Source organism: Bombina bombina, chromosome 6 (assembly GCF_027579735.1).
Source record: "Bombina bombina isolate aBomBom1 chromosome 6, aBomBom1.pri, whole genome shotgun sequence".
NCBI lineage: Eukaryota > Metazoa > Chordata > Amphibia > Anura > Bombinatoridae > Bombina > Bombina bombina.
In genome coordinates, this window is record NC_069504.1 from 961,231,776 (window position 1) to 961,251,323 (window position 19,548).

Here is a 19,548-nt window from a genome sequence, read left to right on the forward strand (position 1 = left end):
CCGCTGATTGTTAAATTACAGCGAGCAAGTTCTTGTAAGAACTTGCAGCCGTAGGGCTTTGGTAAATCGAGCCCTATGTTCTGATTCTGCTAACTCCTCCTTTGCAATGAATCACACAGCAGAATCAGATATCCTCACTCTATGATCATATTACCAGTTTTGTTAAATCAGAGTACTGTTAACTAACTTATTTGCAATGAATCCTTCAGTTAACATTTCACTGATTCTAATATCAGGTCACAGCAGTTTTCAATAGACTACTGCCTTCAAAGTGAGGAGAGGGCTTGAGGTGGTCTGTAGGGGGTACACACTGGATATTTTTTCTAGCTATAAAATATAATTAAACATTTGTAAGTTTATTGTGTGGGGTTATTACATTGCCAATTATATAGTTAATAAAAACATAACAGGTCTTGTGGTTAGCTGTACGCCCTTAGGGGATTTTACTTAATAACAAGGGGGGGGGGGGGGGGATCTATTCTGCACTAAATCAGATTTTTATTTTAAACTCAGTACAGTTACTATAGAAATAAATTAGTGCTGATGCCCTAAATAGTAAAATTATATAGTATATGCATAACTTAACTACTTTGCTGCCAAAGAGAACTGTAATGCCTTTAAGTCAAGTTTGGAGAATAAGGGGTTACAATTAAATTAAATGTAATAAAAAGATTGTATATTAGCATGATGCTATTGTGCTCACACAGGGGGAATAAGTGGCAATAAGAATATACTTTTATGAATAAGATATTTCGCTTGTAGTCACAGGCGTCGGACTGTCACACACTCGCACAGTCAGTAAGTCACTCATGATTCATAAATGAATCAGGAGGAATCGGATCGGCAATCTTAGCATCCGTAAATCCAGAGAATCTGCGGCTCTGCCTCACGTGCATCACATGTTAAGTAGGTGAACTGATGAATTGGTTCATGAACCGGTTCAGTTAAACCAACCGTTCGAAATATACCGATTCATCTAGAAGAATCAAACTTCGCATCTCTTGTAATCAAGCAGAGTACTTGCAGCTCCTCCCCATTAACTTGTGTCACACATGCCCCAGCTCAGCTGCAGCCCTCCAAATCTTCTGGAGGGAACATTTCAAGGGACATACAAAAAAATCCAGGGACATACAAAAAAAAATCCAGGGATTGTCCCTGGAATTCAGGGACTGATGGAAACTATACTCTTGGTTCCAGTGAGGGTCATCTTAATATGATTTTCATTGCTGTCAAATGAATATTTAAAGGACCATTAAATAAAGTAGAATTACATAATTAACAAGTGCATAATAAAAAGACAATACAATTTCAAATAAACAGTAGATCTTTTTCTGACAAATTTTTTTTCCCCCATTTGCCAGCCCCCTGTATAATGCCAATGACAGGTTAGTATATGTATACTTTGTGAACTTGTGAACATGCCCACCAGGAGCTGGTGCCTCAGAAAATATGCATATGAAAATTTGCATTCTGTATCTTAATTATGACTGTTGAATTTGGACTTTAGCGTCCCTTTAAGCATTATTGCATAAATAATTAGTAACAGCAATAACTGTAAATGAAGAAACATACGGCTAGATTACGAGTTTTGCATTAGGCTGATAAATCAGTGTTAACAGGTCCTAACGCTGCTTTTTCACTACCGCTGGTATTACGAGTCTTGCAGGTTTAGGGGCACCGCACACTTTTTTGGCCTTACCGCAAACCGACTTACGTAAACTTTGTAAAGTCTTTTTTGTATGGGACTTCCATAGCGCCGGAATTACGAGTCTGTCCTGGGAGGCCAAAAAGTGAGCGGTACTCCCTCTACCTCTAAGATCCCTAACGCATTTTAAAGTCAGTAGTTAAGAGTTTTATGGTACACCGCCGTAGCATAAAACTCATAACTAAAGTGCTAAAAAGTACACTAACACCCATAAACTACCAGTTAACCGCTAAACCGAGGCCCTCCCGCATCGCAAACACTAAAATAATTTTTTTAACCCATAATCTGCCGCTCCGGACATCGCCGCCACTATTAACCCCTAAATCACCACACTCCCGCATCGCAAACACTAGTTAAATATTATTAACCCCTAATCTGCCGCCCCTAACATTGCTGCCACCTACATTATATTTATTAGCCCCTAAGCTGCCGCTCCGGACATCGCCGCCACCTACATTATACTTATTAACCCCTAATCTGCTGCCCCCAACATCGCTGACACCTACATTATTTTTATTAACCCCTAATCTGCCGCCCCCAATGTCGCCGCAACCTACCTACACTTATTAACCCCTAATCTGCCGTCCAAATTCTAAATGTATTAACCCCTAAACCTAAGTCTAACCCTAACCCTAACACCCCCTAACTTAAATATAATTTAAATAAATCTAAATAAAATTCCTATCATTAACTAAATTATTCCTATTTAAAACTAAATACTTACCTGTAAAATAAACCCTAAGCTAGCTACAATATAACTAATAGTTACATTGTATCTAGCTTAGGGTTTATTTTTATTTTACAGGCAAGTTTGTATTTATTTTAACTAGGTAGAATAGTTATTAAATAGTTATTAACTATTTAATAACTACCTAGCTAATATAAATACAAATTGACCTGTAAAATAAAACCTAACCTAAGTTACAATAACACCTAACACTACACTACAATTAAATAAATTAAAAACAATTAAATAATTTAAATTAAATTAGCTAAATCACAAAAAAACCCACTAAATTACAGACAATAAAAAACAAATTACAGATCTTTAAACTAATTACACCTAATCTAATATTCCTATCAAAATAATAAAAAAAAAACAAAATAAAGAAAACCCTAGCCTAAACTAAACTATCAATAGCCCTTAAAAGGGCCTTTTGCGGGGCACTGCCCCAAAGTAATCAGCTCTTTAACCTGTAAAAAAAATTAGAAACAACCCCCCCAACAGTAAAACCCACCACCCACACAACCCGTCTGGAGGACCACTTCACCCTGCAGGCTCGCCAGAAACACGGGGCATCAAGCTCCATTCGGAGCTTGAGACATATGCCCCAGTGAGTCTGATCTACTTTTTAGCTCCACAATAATAATAATTATTATTATAATTATATATTTTAGATATGTAGAATGCACACAGGATTTAGTAACAAGCAAGACTTTGCATAAGTAATCAATTTATATAGCTCCACTAGGGGTGTTTTTGTACAAATGTAAAATATTGCTTATTTTTAAATAACATTGTGCTGATTTTCAGACTCCTAACCAAGCCCCAAAGTTTTAGATGTATACTGATGTCTACAGACTCCTTGTCGTGTAATGGGTCAGGGTCAGGGGAGTATCTTCTCTTCTTACTTTCCCAGCCCCTTCCAGTTGGTGTCAAAGCCTAACCTTATCAACAGTGCTGAAATGGGAGCTTCTAAGTTAGTTTTATATCAGTATCTGTGAATATTCTTCTTTATAGAAGTGTCTATTACATAAAGTTATATGAAAATTGGTGTATACTGTCCCTTTAAAGTTTCAGGGATCAAAACCCGATAAAGGGGACGATTTGATTTACAAAACATTAAGGGCCGGATTACGAATGGAGCACAAATGTTTACACGCAAGCGCTACAGAGTTTATTTTAAAGGTTTTGCTCTTGTCAGGCTTATCGCTGGTATTAGAAGTTGAAACGTAAATGTGATCTATTGAGCGCAATCGTGATTTACGCTAGAATGATTACCATGACTACAGGGAGTGCAGAATTATTAGGCAAATGAGTATTTTGACCACATCATCCTCTTTATGCATGTTGTCTTACTCCAAGCTGTATAGGCTCGAAAGCCTACTACCAATTAAGCATATTAGGTGATGTGCATCTCTGTAATGAGAAGGGGTGTGGTCTAATGACATCAACACCCTATATCAGGTGTGCATAATTATTAGGCAACTTCCTTTCCTTTGGCAAAATGGGTCAAAAGAAGGACTTGACAGGCTCAGAAAAGTCAAAAATAGTGAGATATCTTGCAGAGGGATGCAGCACTCTTAAAATTGCAAAGCTTCTGAAGCGTGATCATCGAACAATCAAGCGTTTCATTCAAAATAGTCAAGAAGCGTGTGGAAAAACTAAGGCGCAAAATAACTGCCCATGAACTGAGAAAAGTCAAGCGTGCAGCTGCCAAGATGCCACTTGCCACCAGTTTGGCCATATTTCAGAGCTGCAACATCACTGGAGTGCCCAAAAGCACAAGGTGTGCAATACTCAGAGACATGGCCAAGGTAAGAAAGGCTGAAAGACGACCACCACTGAACAAGACACACAAGCTGAAACGTCAAGACTGGGCCAAGAAATATCTCAAGACTGATTTTTCTAAGGTTTTATGGACTGATGAAATGAGAGTGAGTCTTGATGGGCCAGATGGATGGGCCCGTGGCTGGATTGGTAAAGGGCAGAGAGCTCCAGTCCGACTCAGACGCCAGCAAGGTGGAGGTGGAGTACTGGTTTGGGCTGGTATCATCAAAGATGAGCTTGTGGGGCCTTTTCGGGTTGAGGATGGAGTCAAGCTCAACTCCCAGTCCTACTGCCAGTTTCTGGAAAACACCTTCTTCAAGCAGTGGTACAGGAAGAAGTCTGCATCCTTCAAGAAAAACATGATTTTCATGCAGGACAATGCTCCATCACACGCGTCCAAGTACTCCACAGCGTGGCTGGCAAGAAAGGGTATAAAAGAAGAAAATCTAATGACATGGCCTCCTTGTTCACCTGATCTGAACCCCATTGAGAACCTGTGGTCCATCATCAAATGTGAGATTTACAAGGAGGGAAAACAGTACACCTCTCTGAACAGTGTCTGGGAGGCTGTGGTTGCTGCTGCACGCAATGTTGATGGTGAACAGATCAAAACACTGACAGAATCCATGGATGGCAGGCTTTTGAGTTTCCTTGCAAAGAAAGGTGGCTATATTGGTCACTGATTTGTTTTTGTTTTGTTTTTGAATGTCAGAAATGTATATTTGTGAATGTTGAGATGTTATATTGGTTTCACTGGTAAAAATAAATAATTGAAATGGGTATATATTTGTTTTTTGTTAAGTTGCCTAATAATTATGCACAGTAATAGTCACCTGCACACACAGATATCCCCCTAAAATAGCTATAACTAAAAACAAACTAAAAACTACTTCCAAAACTATTCAGCTTTGATATTAATTAGTTTTTTGGGTTCATTGAGAACATGGTTGTTGTTCAATAATAAAATTAATCCTCAAAAATACAACTTGCCTAATAATTCTGCACTCCCTGTATAGAGCTCTGGTTATATCATAATGAAACACCAGGTGAAGATGGCACTCAAATAAGAAGCAAAGCTTTATTGAGAGAGCAACATTTTGGGGCTCCTGCCCCTTTCTCAAGGTGGAAGGTGATGCACCTACTAATGGATAGTTTTATATATTAAAATATAGTGGTGTGTTGGCCCTGTGTGACTTTTGTACTCTAGAGCTCTGGTTAACTGTTTTGCTAAACATAAAAGTTTCATGAAAACATTAAAAATACATAACAAAGTACAGTTACACTCATAATAACTCTATCTAAAAAAATATTTAAAAAATAATATTGCACACAAAAGTTATAAAGCCTCAAATATATGAGGTCTCAGGTGATAAAAAATAAAAGGTAGACTAAGGGCTTTAACATTGAGACACATACATATACATGTCTAAAGATGTATATGTAGGTATATATATGTCTATATATGTGTACATATGTATTTATGTTTTTTCTAGGTGATAAGCCTGCTCAGAGGGCAGTCTATGTTTAAAAAATACAAACCCCCAAGCTAAAGTTACAAAAAAATAAAAAAGTTAAATTACAGAAAAAAATAAACAAAGCTATTAAAAAATAAATAAAAAAATAAACCTAAACTAATACCCCATATATGTGAAAAGTCAGAAGAGGTATTCTTATGCAGAGAATATATGCAAACGGTGTGGACAAGCCTTATCTTGTTACGGGCCTTAAACACAACTCGCTCTTATGACAGCCCGAAAGTTAAATTATCCATAAAGCGTTGTTACTATTCAGTACCTGAAAAGCCGGAATTGTCCTGTCCTCCTCGCTCCACATGGGCTAAGAAATTGCTTAACCAGCCTCCAGAGCGGTGTCCCGACTGTAACCTCCTATCGCACTGCAGGAACTCCAATGGCCATGAAGGATGACGTCACTCTTGATGCATAACTGGGGAGAAGTGAATGTGTTAGCCCGATGCCTGGCAAGACGCCTGGGGGGATGAAGCGGTATCCAAACTGGTTATAGTGCAGAATGAGGACAAACGGATCCGCAATCTTGAGAGTAAAATTATTTTATTAAATAAAATATTAAAAATATGTAGGAAACATCCAAAGGAAACAAAAGGAGGGCATGCCCTCCTTTTGTTTCCTTTGGATGCGTCCTACATATTTTTTATATTTTGTTTAATAAAAGAATTTTACTCTGAAGATTGCGGATCTGTTTGTCCTCATTCTTCTTTACAGAATGCATATGTACACACATAAGACATATATAGAAGTGCATTTGAAGCCTTTGCAGCTAAGCAGATGAAAACATGTTTAAGCATTTGTATGCAATATTCATATTTAATAAAGGTTTTATCTATGTATTTACTATAAATATTTCACATTCCAATTTTCTGCACCTAGCAGAATATGTTCTAAGTATTTCTAAATAGATATTATTTTATATATCTGTATACATCTATACTTATATATAATAATGTGTATATATATATATATATATATATATATATATACAGTATATATATATACATATGTATAGATATATATTATACTAAAATACTATCAGCTATATATATAAATATGTATTTATGAATAAATAACACATATTCTGCTATGTGAAGACCATTGGAATGTGAAATATTCATATTTTCATGTCGGGTTAGCGCACATGAGAATATGCAAGTTTGCGCGAGAGTGGGGTGTTAGGTTTTTTCCACTTTTTTTTCACCTTTGACTTCTATAGGGAAATACTAGAATACGCACGCAATATTCTAACTTTTGCTTTTTGCGCTTGTTGGGTTAGCACGAGAGCAAAAACAGTTTACTTTCAATATGAACGTAACCCGACAATCACAAAAACCTTACTTCTAGCCAGTTAAACACTCATTTGGAAGCATTAATTTGCGGTCCACTCATAATCTGGCCATAAATAAAGTTTTCACGCCTGTTGCTAAATCCTGCGAGTGCTTTTTCTACATAAGCTGGTGAATATATTTTTAATATATTTTGTATATAAAAAATCATCATTCGTAAGAAAAATGCCCTCCAGACAACAAGGAGTCAACTGGGGGTATGTGAGTATCAGTATCATACAAACAGAATAAACAATAAATGTTGAACACTACAGACAGCTGTACATTAAATGTATTTGGAGTGAAGAGCACAGAGTTTGCTGTTTACATGTGCATGTATGTTTGTATATATATATATATATATATATATTGCTAATGAGAATAGAAACATATATAGATATTGAAACAAAATTTGAAGATAACCTACAAAATACTTTGAAAATAATATGTTATGAAAAATGGGGTTACAATTACCAAAGCACAAAATAGTTGGTAAAAGAGTGACACTAGGCCATACCAAAATATTGTTACTAGGTGAGATCAATATGTTGGTGATAAAGCTATGCCAGGCTCTGCTCCATGGAATCCACATGGAAAACTGACCCTCCACGTTAACAGCTGTGTTGCTGCCTTCAGCCTTCAGCTGCCAATTTCCATTTCATGTCTGTTTCCAGCTATTGTTAAAATTCAGACTTCCTTCCTCTCTCCTGATCTCCCACACACCCATTCCCTCTCCCCCAGAGAAAGAATAACAAAAGTTCTCAGTATTCCTCAACCACAAATATTATAATATTTTCTATAAAGCCCACAAGCCAGATTGAAGATCCACCTGTAAACTGCTTACAAGAAGAACAAAGGCATATGGGATCAGATGGTTACAACATATAGAATTAGAAGGTGCCAAACTGAGCATCTGGAGACATGAAAAGGGGATGAAAAGCTTTATTCATTATTTTTTAACACTTATATTTGTATTTTAAACCCATTCTAATTAATATGCTAGAACAGCATGTGCTCCAGGGGCCACTAAAACCTTTCACCATTCTTGACATGTCTGTAGATTTTAACTTTGTTGTCTGAATTCCAAGTTAAGAACATTTTATCAATTATTAATTTGTTTTCTATAGGCTGTCAGGGAAAAAGCTGTTTTAGTATAAACTAAAACACACACATACACAAAAAAGAACGTTTAAATGAATGACTGAAGCATTGAAAACTTTAATGGGACAGGAAACCCATTTTTTTTCTTTAATTACTCACATAGGCCTAGATTTAGAGTTGGGCGGTAGCCGTCAAAACCAGCGTTAGAGGCTCCTAACGCTGGTTTTTACCGCCCTCTGGTATTTGGAGTCAGTCATTAAAGGGTCTAACGCTCACTTTTCAGCCGTGACTTTTCCATACCGCAGATCCCCTTACGTCAATTGCGTATCCTATTTTTTCAATGGGATCTTTCTAACGCCGGTATTTAGAGTCGTGGCTGAAGTGAGCGTTAGAATTCTAATGACAAAACTCCAGCCGCAGAAAAAAGTCAGTAGTTAAGAGCTTTCTGGGCTAACACCGGTTTATAAAGCTCTTAACTACTGTGCTCTAAAGTACACTAACACCCATAAACTACCTATGTACCCCTAAACCGAGGTCCCCCCACATCGCCGCCACTCGATAAAAATTTTTTAACCCCTAATCTGCCGACCGCCACCTACGTTACACTTATGTACCCCTAATCTGCTGCCCCTAACACCGCCGACCCCTATATTATATTTATTAACCCCTAACCTGCCCCCCACAACGTCGCCGCCAGCTACCTACAATAATTAACCCCTAATCTGCCGACCGCAAAGCGCCGCTACCTACGTTATCCTTATGTACCCCTAATCTGCTGCCCCTAACACCGCCGACCCCTATATTATATTTATTAACCCCTAATCTGCCCCCCTCAACGTCGCCTCCACCTGCCTACACTTATTAACCCCTAATCTGCCGAGCGGACCGCACCGCTACTATAATAAATTTATTAACCCCTAATCTGCCTCACTCCCGCCTCAATAACCCTATAATAAATAGTATTAACCCCTAATCTGCCCTCCCTAACATCGCCGACACCTAACTTCAATTATTAACCCCTAATCTGCCGACCGAATCTCGCCGCTACTGTAATAAATGGATTAACCCCTAAAGCTAAGTCTAACCCTAACCCTAACACCCCCCTAAATTAAATATAATTTAAATCTAACTAAATAAATTAACTCTTATTAAATAAATTATTCCTATTTAAAGCTAAATACTTACCTGTAAAATAAACCCTAATATAGCTACAATATAAATTATAATTATATTATAGCTATTTTAGGATTTATATTTATTTTACAGGTAACTTTGTATTTATTTTAACCAGGTACAATAGCTATTAAATAGTTAAGAACTATTTAATAGCTAAAATAGTTAAAATAATTACAAAATTACCTGTAAAATAAATCCTAACCTAAGTTACAATTAAACCTAACACTACTTAGCTTTAGGGGTTAATAAATTTATTAGAGTAGCGGTGAGCTCCTGTCGGCAGATTAGGGGTTAATACTTGAAGTTAGGTGTCGGCAATGTTAGGGAGGGCAGATTGGGGGTTAATACTATTTATTATAGGGTTATTGAGGCGGGAGTGAGGCGGATTAGGGGTTAATACATTTATTATAGTAGTGCTCAGGTCCAGTCAGCAGATTAGGGGTTAATAAGTGTAGTTAGGTGGAGGCGACGTTGGGGGCGGCAGATTAGGGGTTAATAAATATAATATAGGGGCCGGCGATGTTAGGGCAGCAGATTAGGGGTACATAGGGATAATGTAGGTGGCGGGGGTGTACGGAGCGGCAGATTAGGGGTTAAAAATAATATGCAGGGGTCAGCGATAGCGGGGGCGGCAGATTAGGGGTTAATAAGTGTAAGGTTAGGGGTGTTTAGACTCGGGGTACATGTTAGAGTGTTAGGTGCAGACGTAGGAAGTGTTTCCACATAGAAAACAATGGGGCTGCGTTAGGAGCTGAACGCTGCTTTTTTGCAGGTGTTAGGTTTTTTTTCAGCTCAAACTGCCCCATTGTTTTCTATGGGGGAATCGTGCATGAGCACGTTTTTGAAGCTGGCCGCGTCCGTAAGCACCGCTGGTATCGAGAGTTGAAGTTGCGGTAAATATGCTATATGCTCGTTTTTTGGAGCCTAACGCTGCCATTCCGTGAACTCTAAATACCAGCGGTATTTAAAAGGTGCGGCCAGAAAAAAGCCAGCATAGCTAATGCACCCCTTTGGCCGCAGAACTCTAAATCTAGGCGTTAGAGCATACAATTTCAAAAAACTTTCCAATTTACTTCTATGATCTATTTTCCTTCATTATTTAGGTATCCTTTCTTTAAAAGCATAAATAAGTAGGCTCAACACCTGGGTGCTATATGTTGATTGGTGGTTGTACATTTTATATATTATAATGTGGGTTTCCTGCCCCTTTAAAGGAATATGAAACCCACACATTTTCTTTTGTTATTCAGACAGAGCATACTACTTTAAAAAAAAGTTTCAAATTTACTTCTATTATAAAATTTGCTTGATTCCCATGGTGTTCTTTGGTGAATGAGAAGGGAGATGAAGAGTTACCTGGAGGAGAATGACAAAGGACCTCTTCGGTTGTGGTACTTAACATGTCTCCAGCAAGTCACGTGGAACACGGAAGCACCCAAGGGCAGAGCAACTACCTCACTCCTAGGGATATGTAGAGGAGCTTTTACACAGCAGAGGTTTCAGCCTCTGTAGCACTAATAGGGGCATGAAACCCTGGGTTTTAAAGAAAGAAGTATTGTGTCCCTCTAAGGGGAAGCTGATCACCTTAAATAGCTCTCAATTGTAGCAGTAATTAGACTGCTTTTTTGGCTCTATACCTAGAGAAGTGAACCTTCATTTGAAAGGTGAGAATCCCCTTGGACTTGTCCACCTAGGATGTAGGTGATCATATGCATTTACTAAAGGGCATCTCACTTTACATTTTGTTGTAAATATATTACTGTCAGTGAATTAACAATCAGATGTGTTAATCCATCTCTCCATTATCATTAAAGCTATTAATGATAAAGAATATAAGAACATTTATTTTTTGGCAAATGACAGAGCGGTGATCATTAAAACATACAAACTAAAAAATTTTACAAAGGCGCTTCACAATAAGGAAAAATGAATGGGACTAGCATCCCCCCATGACAGCTTACGCGTTTTGGCTAAAAAGCCGTAATCATAGTAATGTATTTTTGGGATATAAAAGTGCAAATAGGTAAAATGCTCTAATGTGTGTTTAACCCCTGCAAAGGGGTTAAACACATAGTTTAAGTTAGCTCCAGAACAGTAATGAACCTAGCTGGACACTGCTGAACCAATAACAGAAGGCATGTGTGTAGTCACCAATCACTAGCTAGCTCCAAGTAGTTCATTGCTGCTAATGACCATACCTAGGTATAGTTTTCTAGAAATGACACCAAACAAACAAAGTTAAATTATTAATAGGATTAGATTAAAAAGTCTCTTTAAAAGCGCACGTTATGTCTAAACCATAAACCCTTGTTTTTATGATCCTTTAAAAAATGAAATCCTAGCGTCCAAATCTAGAAAAGTCCCTCAAAACCTTCATTATCCAATACAAATCAAACCTATTTGTAGCATCTTTTGGTATGTTATTTAGGTCACTAATATGCACATCTAATGGTAGTGTTTATTTAAGAATTTTTGTACATGCAATAGTTAAATTAAAATTATAAAGAAATTGGAAGAAAATGACAAAAAAAAAAAAAATTAGAAAAATATGTAAAAATAACCTTTACAAGTACATTTGTAAAATAACTTTACATTTAGTTTATTAGTGGTAAAAAATAAAGTGATGATTATGGCATTATGAGCAACTAAACCTTTTTTCTGCCTTATCTAAATATAATTATGTTAAACAGATAAACTGTTATCTTTATAGGTCAGATGATACACAGCAAAATAACGGGCAAGATATTGTTTTGCAGTACCCTTTTAAAAGTCTCTTGTCTTATCTCCTCCAGTGAGGCCAGTTAGAGAGAGATAGATAGAAATCAGTTACTACAGGGATCAAACAATCAATACGTAGAATATCAGGCTTAGGCTTGTGAAATCTAAAGTATGCACAAACTGCAAAACCCACCATTTCCCAAATTGTATTACTGGAAAAATAAATAAATAATTAAAGTATACACTATATATTAAAAGGTATACCCAACATTTCATTTAACATAGCTAGCCTAGTTTACAATTGTTCTGTTAGCAATACTCTTTAGTTTTATATTATTTTTATACACAGTTTCACTTTTACAATAAAGTTTAGTTTAGTGTTATGCAACATGCAGGGCAACAAAGTACAGTGTGTATGAACCAATCAGTGCTTGCCTTGGATCTAAAAATTACAATGGTTTCAGTTTCTGAGCTGAAAGGCTATAATGGTCTTTTTTTCACTATGTTTATTTTGCAAAGTTTATCAGAATTTTATACTGAAGATGGCTAGTTCTAAATTAAAGGGACATTGTATTGTAAACATTTTCTACAATTTAAAAAGTCCCCAATGATCCTTTTACATACTGAAGTTTACCTTTATTTTATCATTTAAAACAACTGTTTTTGCATTATTGGCTATTGAAAAGCTATAGAAGAGACAGCAGCACAAATTAACCTCTAAGAAGAAAGTGGAACAGAGAGCGTGATCTCTGCCCGTATTGGGCTAGTTTACAAGTGGAGCTCTAATTTAATGCACATTATTAAATGTTCTCTGATCACTCCACAAGAGACACACACCTGCATGCTTAAAGGGATACTCAAGTCAAAATAAACTTTTATCATTCAGAGAGAGCATGCAGTTTTAAAACATTTTCTAATTTACTTCCATTATCAATTTTTGCACAATCTTATTATATTCACACTTTCTAGGGCACATGATCCTACTGAGCATGTGCACAAGATCACAGGGTATACTTATACTAATCTGTGATTGGCTTATGCCTGTCACATGACACATAGTATGTGTTGAATCATTGTCTTTTTATTGTGTACTCATTGATTATGTAATTCTACTGCATTGAGTGGTCCTTTAAAAACAGCCTCCTACCAGCAAACATGGGGGCCGAATTATCAATGTGCGGATGGACATGATCCGCTGTAGTGATCATGTCCACCGCACATCGTTAAATGCAGACAGCAAAATGCTGTCGGCATTTATCATTGCACAAGCATTTCACAAGAAATGCTTGTACAATGCTGACCTCTTAAGATTTGCGACCAGTTGGCCGCTAGCAGGGGGTGTAAATCAACCGGATTGTATCCGATCGGGCTGATTGCTGTCCACCACCTCAGAGGTAATGGACGAATTAAGGAGCAGCGATATTAAGACCTTTGCTTCTTAACCCCTGTTTCCCGCAAGCCTGAAGGCTTGCGCGGAACAGATGCATTGAGGCCGATTGACTGCTTGGGGAATCGGCCCCATAGAGTCATCCCCTCCTGTCTGATTGTGTTTAAGAACCTTAAAGTTATAAAGATTCAGTCAGGGTTCAAACATTCATGAACTGTAAACTTTATTTTCATGAAATAACGGAATTTGCTTAGACTTGTTCATTGTTATGAGCCAAATATAAATCCCAATAAAAATTAATACGACTATTTTAAAGTAATAATTACCTTAGACTGAGCACATTTTCTTAAAGTTATTTACCAGTGGAACAAATAAAGAGGATTTTCAGGTATGAAGTATAAAATTCTTCATGCTGAAAGTTCCTTTATTTGTTTGTTTGAAGCATTTGTCGCACTATATATATACACATATAATGTATGACTATGTACAAAATAGAAAGGAAAGTCCAGAAAAGGGGCTTTCAGTGAGCTCACAACATTGTTTATGAAAAACTGCAGTGGTACAGAGTAGACAATAGTGCCAATATAGTGCCTCTCATACCTTTTGTGTCGAATAAACCACACTTAGGGCCCAATGATCTAAAGGTCTCTGTGCTGGTAAGATTATTAAAGCATTCTCGCCAGTACGTTTATTTCCATGGGGGAATAATCTAAAGCCACTTTTTACCCTGAAACCAGGGTGTCCCTGTAAGGAGCATATACTGCATGTTCGTATGGGGAGGCGATTACATATATTACAAAAGTGCACAAAAACTCTTACAAAATAAATAATTGAACCATTCACACGAAAATACGTAGGAAAAACATAAAATGTATTTATTTATGTAAATTGCACAGAAATAAATTGTATTAAAATAACAATTGCACTGGATGTGCAAAATCACACAGAAATTTGTACTTATAAATTCAAAATTCAAAGTGTAATTAATGTTTTTTTCATAAAAAAGCAGTAAACAAGTGGGCGTTCCATGGGCGTATATGAAATTGTCGCTATAATCCAAGTGTAATTCTGTAAAGATTTTCACACTACAGATCTCACAATTAAAATTAAAAGGTTGCAAGCTTTTCTGAAAACACTCAAAATACTTAGAACCCTAATAAAAAAATACATACATACGACAATATAGGCGACTGTAAGATGCTATATGCAGAAATTGGCTGCAGGATTTGCTTTTTAAAGTGCACCCCCGGCTCACTCTACAGAGCAAAGTGTCCATTTCCAGCAAGCTCCATAACTTTCAATAGGAGACATCTCGCTACTCACAGGGACTGCCCCTTTTTTTATGAAAATTCCACTAGGGCAGTCTCTGCGACAGTTGGCAAGAAAAACTAGGTCTGATCTTGTAGGATTTAGCCAATTGGGCACTTTGTCTAAACATTTTTAAAAAAATTAACATATGGTTTCTCAATAGCCAAACTACACCCACGATTTCCTTATTTGGAGGCTCAATCTAGGCTCGAGTCTACAAACAACAAGGTTAACCATGGTCATTAAATTGATAAAATGTACTGTTTGCAGTTATTACTTCACCGATTTGGGAAATATATGTAAAAACGTTAGCCTTGAGAAGTTTTTAGTGTGCATTTCCCGTACTGAGTGTTAGAAATTAAATTACATGAAAAGGGGGGCAAAATAAACAAAGGAGCTTGAAATGCACACTGTAGACTTCTCATGGCTAACACTGCTACATATATTTCCCTAAATTGGCTTTAACTGATAAGAAATGCAAAATAATGTACTTTATACTAACAATATGACTGTTGCTAACCTTGTTGTCTGCAGACTCAAGCCAGAATAGGCACCTTCAAATAAAGTAGTGGTGTTTGTTATTGAAAACATTTGCAGCTAAAATGATGTTGATTTTGTTTAAAAATGTTAAGACTTGGCTGTTTTTTCTACAGTAATACAACAAAAATATATTTTAATTATAAGGTGTTTACTGCCCCTTTAAGGTAAAGATAATGCATTCTGTGTTAAACTGAAAATGCATGCTTTTTAAATTGATAGGAACAAATCAGTTCTTGCTGCACTGCTTCACAGATTTTGGATACATTTGTAGTTAAATTTAAACTATGTAACGTTGACATCATTGAATGGAATACTTTGTTAATGCGAAGGCAGAGTGAAACCCCTCCCTTGTTGTGGAATTAATATCTAACAAATTTGATGGCTTTCCAGGCTGGGAACAGTTATTTTTATACATTTAAGAATTAAAGTGACACTATAACTATTAAATATAAAAACATAACATACTTATATGTGCGTAATTCAATATTGTTCAAATAAATTTGTTTAAAAAAACCGTCACAAAATTGATTGATGTGTGAATACTGACATTTTATGACATTTTGTGCCAGATTATGAGTGGTGAGCTAACAGTTACACACAAGCGAAAAGTGGTTTATCATGGCTGTTGGATGTAGGATTCGTATTACAAGTTGAAAGTAAATGTGATCGCTTGAGCGCAATTGAAGTTAACGCGCTTCAGGATAGCATTTCCTCACATAAAAGATACATTACAAAGATACATTACAAAGTACAGTTATAATCATAATAACACTATCTAATAATTATTACAAAAAGATATTGCACAAAAAAGTGAAGTAAATACACAGTATAACACTGTATTAAATATAAATATTGCATAAATATGCTTTAACATGTTTTCATCTACTTAACTGCAAAGGGCTCAAATACATATTTATTTATATGTGTATTTATGTATTTACAGACATATATACACATATAAACACATAAAGAATAGGTTATAAGTGTTTCTAAATAGTTATTACTTTATATTTCTGTATATATATCTACCTATATATAATCATGTATATATATATATATATATATATATATATATATATATATATATATATATAGGTATAGAGATATATTGTACAAAAAAACCCATCATATATATACTGTATATAGAAATGTGTATTTATGAATAAATAGAACATATTTTTCTATGTGAAGAACATTGGAATGTGAAATATTCAGGTTAGCAAGAATATGCAGTCGGGTTCGCATGTAAGTAGGGTGTTAAGTTTTTTCCCACTTTTTTTGCTTCATTGACTTCTATGGGGGAATACGTTAACGCGTGCATGATTTCTAACTTCAGCTTTTTGCGCGCATCAGGTTATAATGCAAGGTTATTTACTTTCAACTTAAAATACGAGCGCTACCTGATGCACACAAAAAGCTTATTTCTAACAGAGTTAATGAACAAGCGGTAGTGTTAAATATCGCGTTACTTGTAATCTGGCCCTTTATGAGTTAAAGGGGCATTACAGGGACACTGTTCTATAAAATTTTAATGCATTTTCAATGACAAGCTGCAGAGTATGACATGAGTTGGTAATAGCTCCTTTAGTTTTGTTTCTTATTTTGAAATAGATGGATTTGATCATTAAAATGACTATCCATTGTTCTAAAGAACATGTCCATTCAAATGGGGACAACCTGCCGTGCATATCTTTAAGAGTCATATACATATAAAATAAACTAGGGGTTTTAAATGATTTTCAAAAATTCCTCAAGGGTGTTCCAGAACAAATGTTATTTAACATTTAGGCTCTAAATATGAGAAATAAAACGTTTATGTTGTTGACCTCCCTAACATAAAATCTCTGTCTTGACCTTTAACTTTTTTTCCTTCTTTTTTTTAAGGCAAACACTGAAAGAATAACAAAATATTCCATATATTTATTCACAGTAGAAGACCCTTCATTACAATGGTCTTTTATGAACACTAAAAAGACTACAAATGTCTAATTTAAACATATGTGTGGAATTTTACATTTTACAACCTCATGAAAGCTTTTTGCCTTTTATCTTTGAAACTTCCCATCTAATTAAGATTAAAACAATTCAATTGTGGACCTTTGTGATTTGAATTGATGGCAGCCACATTTAATTTCCACCTGTAATTCAATCATAAAGGAAAGTAAGTCAAACAAATTGTAAAGGAAACAAAAAAAACAAACAAAAAATACTGACACAGGAAAGAGATAAAACAGAAACAGTTTTTTAATTGGTTATAAAGTGTTTTCTTGATTTTTGCCATTATTCCTTGAAATAACGTATTCTTTCCTGTATACTTACTTTACTTTAATAAATCTCCCACGTAAATGTTATGCTGGGAATGGCACTGATTTCAGTTCATACACACTATGCAAATATTTGTCTTTAGGCTCTTGTACACGTATGGTGTGTATGCAACAATTAACGGAACAGTATACTGTAAATTTGTTTTCCCCTTTTTCTGTTTCTAGTAACTTGATACACCAGAACAGTTTAAAATAAATTGTTCCTTTATGTTTATGTTTATTTATGCTATTTTAAACAACAACCCAATAAAATGGGCTGAGCTTTTAGGGAGAGCATACTTTATTATCTAATTTAATTTTTTACACAAAGCCACCCTTATCTTTTTTATCACTGTTTGCTCAAAGACTAATACTTAGGTTCCGATGATTTAACACAATTGTCAGCATGGAGAGAAATCTTTGGGGGCTATTACTGAGCATTATATTGTAACTTATGTATCTCTCCTTCACACCCATAGCTCTGTATAGCTAGATAAACTGCTCTCAAACTACAATTTGCCGTTCAAACAATTTTTGAGGGATCTTTCAGTACTGACAAGACTGCTTAGAGAATCTCTCCAGAGCAGAGATATTTGGATTAACAAGCCCTTACAGAGAACAATGAAAAATTAAAATTAAAGACAGAGGGGTCGATTTATCAAAGGCTTTGCAAGACTTTCAACCCCTTATGACTGCAGGTTCTCAGCGATCATCAGACCGCTGCTTCTCTAACCTTTCGCCACCTCTAAGCTGGAAAATTTCAATCTACCTGGTCTCGTCCGACCGGGTAGATTGACAGCTCCTGCCCGCATCTGATTGGCTGTGTGCAGGCAGGTGGCGGCGTTGAACAAGAACGCAAAATTGAGTTCTTGTGCAATGCTAAATTCCAGCAGCAGGAATTCAGCCTGCCAGAGGCGAGCTGCGGCGGACAGGGGTGCATATGATAAATCGACCCCTAAGGTCTAGATTACGAGTTGAGCACATATTTAAGCTTCCGTGAACCCGTAATCTCTGCTCAAATTTGTTATTCCTGTGCATGCTACATGCATGATAAAGGATTATTTTTTCCCCCATAGACTTGAATGGAGCCTTGTTTTCATTCCGACAGCCTCACAGCCACAGCTTGTGTAACCCTGATCTCAACAACAGAGCAGTATATATGTATACAATCTATACATATATATTTGTGCTTATATGTGTATATATATGTATGAATATACATATATACACATATAAATGCATAAATATATATGTATACATTCATATCCGTACAGTATATATTTAAAGAAATATATATGTTAATAAAGTTGTTCTAATGTATCTCTATGTAAAAGCACTTTTAGCCCTTTTTTTTCTAACACCTGACATCTCCTAACTTTGACACGTGTCAATATTATTAAATACATTTTATAAGCATAGTTTTGAGGTTATTCCCCTCCTCCCTTGTCATAGGTGCTGTCATGTAGAAATCTATCTCTCACTACATTCCAGTTTGCACATGTGCAGTAATTCTTCTTCTGATAACTGCAGTGTAACCTAGGTTCCATATTGGCAGAACCCATGTTTAGAGAGAGGTGCATGAAATGTATTTAGTGTTTAGTATCCCTTTAATACACTCAAGGAGGTAAAAACGATCATTTAGCGTAGTATAAGCTGATATAAGATGATAGAGTGACATTTCAAATGTTAATCCATAAAAAAAATAAATTTTATAAAGAGGCTTAAAAAAGTATTTTGTTGTAAAAATGTTTTACATACAAGTCCTCTCCCCCTTGTAGGTTTCTTTCTGGTGATGCTTCTCACTGTCACCCAATCATCAGCTTAGAAATATGGCTAGCTGTTTTTTATGTGTTGGCTTTCTTTTTTTTTAAATATATTTTTATTACAGAGAGTTCAGGTTTACAA

At 35.9% G+C, this 19,548-nt stretch overlaps 1 protein-coding gene across 2 annotated transcripts in view; it reads right to left on the reverse strand.

Annotated features, from left to right (window-relative positions):
- The window catches only part of ARAP3 (ArfGAP with RhoGAP domain, ankyrin repeat and PH domain 3), a 288,603-nt gene that overhangs the window by 250,609 nt on the left and 18,446 nt on the right, over positions 1-19,548 (reverse strand). For both annotated transcript variants that reach the window (XM_053718619.1, XM_053718617.1), the window contains exon 2: positions 6,051-6,200. The gene's annotated coding sequence lies outside the window, so the exon portion shown is untranslated. The remainder of the gene's footprint in view (positions 1-6,050; positions 6,201-19,548) is intronic.